The sequence below is a fragment of the Octopus bimaculoides genome, chromosome 9 (genome assembly GCF_001194135.2).
Source record: "Octopus bimaculoides isolate UCB-OBI-ISO-001 chromosome 9, ASM119413v2, whole genome shotgun sequence".
Lineage (NCBI taxonomy): Eukaryota > Metazoa > Mollusca > Cephalopoda > Octopoda > Octopodidae > Octopus > Octopus bimaculoides.
In genome coordinates, this window is record NC_068989.1 from 82,295,843 (window position 1) to 82,298,423 (window position 2,581).

Here is a 2,581-nt window from a genome sequence, read left to right on the forward strand (position 1 = left end):
CCTCAGTCAAATCGTCCAACCCATGCTAGCATGGAAAGCGGACGTTAAACGATGATGATGATGATGATGATATATATATATATATATATATGTGTGTGTGTATGTGTGTGTGTGTATGTTTGTGTGTCTGTGTTTGTCCCCCCAGCATCGCTTGACAACCAATGCTGGTGTGTTTACGTCCCCGTAACTTAGCAGTTCGGCAAAAGAGACCGATAAAATAAGTACTAGGCTTCCAAAGAATAAGTCCTGGGGTCGATTTGCTCGACTAAAGGTGGTGCTCCAGCATGGCCACAGTCAAATGACTGAAACAAGTAAAAGAGTAAAAGAGATTGACTTAAAGCAATCACAGGTGTAACATTTGGCCGACAGAAAGAAACAATGATGTGTATAAACAATATGTTAAGTTCATCATGAACTTTGACCTGGCTTATTTGGCCCTCTTGATCTCTCCACAAGAAAGCACAATAGACTACAAAGAACGCAACATAGGTTGTACATCATATGTGTCCACTGACCCCACAACACAATGAAAGCAAAATACTAAATATGAAAGACTATCTGAACATGCAAGAAGCACAGTTTGTTGCAGTGACCTTTGACACTAACAGTCTCTGCCATTACAAGCTGGGAGAAAAAACTCCTCCAAACACCCAAGTTACATATACAATAGCCCAAGCTGAATGTAAGTCAGGTTTTCGCACTGGACAAGGATCTAATGACTTAATATTTTCAGCTTGTTAACTGCAAGGAACTAATAATACGAATAGAGACTTGACATTTATCACTGCTTCATTGATTTCTCTAAAAACTTTAAATCCAGTGAACCATGGTGCATCGCAAACAATTCTGAGAAAAGTAAGTTATTCTGATAAATTCATGAATATGATCGGGTCCTATCTTGGTGACAGGAGATCATATGTTGTAATTGGTGGAGAATGATTTAATCTGTGGTGGTGTAAAACAAGGAGATGTGATCACTCCTACTTTATTTGCCAAATATTCCACAATAGATTTTTGCAATCACTTTCAAAGACTGTTCTGCGTGTTGTGTTCTATTCTTGGTATTTAAATATTTCACATGAATTAGTACCCCAACTCCTACACTGTTATCAGGTAGTAAGTTATTGATAATATCAGATTTCCGCTGAGCAATTAAATTAGTCAGGCAAAGTCTGTATGCGATTTAAAGTAGACCACACTGAACTAAAAAGTGTGTGCACTGTTGAACAAAGAAATTAAGTCAATACGAAAATAATAGGATGATGATGATGACGATGACGACGACGATGATGATGATGATGTTGATGATGTGTTAAGAAGAAAATGTAACATGCTTGAATGAAGAAAAGTTCACATACTTTGTAGTTCTGTGTATTAAGCCTGAGTAAAATAGTGATTCATTACAAAGAAAAATGCAAGAGAGGAAAATACATTACCTAAAATACACAGAAGAATTTTCAAGAGTCATTCACACCGTCTGATTTTATCTTTTATCTTTGACTTCCTTTTGTGTTTGGACTGTGGCCATGCTGGGGCAACACCTTGAACAGCTCGACTATCAGTATTTATGTTATTGTCTCCTTTTGTTGAGCTGGTAAGTGGTGTATTTTCTACACTGGTGTAGTTTTGCATGTTAATGAGGAAAATCACATTACTATTATTATTATTATTATTATTATTATTATTATTATTATTATTATTTTTTTTTTTTTTTTACAGAAATTAATAATAAAAACTTACAAATATTTGAAGTAATTTTGACCAATCAAAAGCCTCCATTATCAACATGCTGGAAGTTGCACTTGTTGCTTGATTCCATAGCTAGGTGTTTGAACCAGTGCAAGCTGTAGGATTATAGTTTAGGGTTTAGGGTTAGTGTTAAAGTTTAGTGTGACTGTAAGACTTAAGGATAAGTTTAGAACCTGGATTAAGAATTATGGTTAGGGCTAAGACTAACATTTAGGGAGGTTTACAATTAGGGTTTAGGGTTAGTGCATAACATATTGTCAGTGACTTAATGTCTTTATTTTAGAACTTTTCTTTACACTTTTTCCATTTTATATCATTAGAAGGTTATATAACATTGTCATTTTATTTCATTAATTTTTTTCTTTTTTTAAAAGGATTTCATAATAATTTAGATTTTCTGTCATTAATTTTTTTTTTATTTATATATATAAAAAAAAAAAAAACATCTTTCAAAGTTTTGTAATATTTTAATTTTCTTATCTTCAAAACATGGAAATTTGAACTTCCTGTATATCAATTATAGCAGCTTATGATTAGCTAAAATTTCAAACTTTAACCCTTTTGCAGTTAAACCAGCCAAAGCCAACACAAATATTCTACATGTTTTATGTTCACACTGTCAAAATCTGGTCTCTCGTACCATACTTTGCCATTCTAAAACTATACAATTACGTCATTGAAGTCTTAAAGCTAGGAGATAATGCATGATTAATTTTTAAAAAATGTGACATAAATTGGACGCATAAATCTGAATGTTAAAGAGTTAAAGGTTTATAACTTTATCATTGTTAATTTCTGAGAAAAATGTTAACAACCTACATTAGTGTAGAAA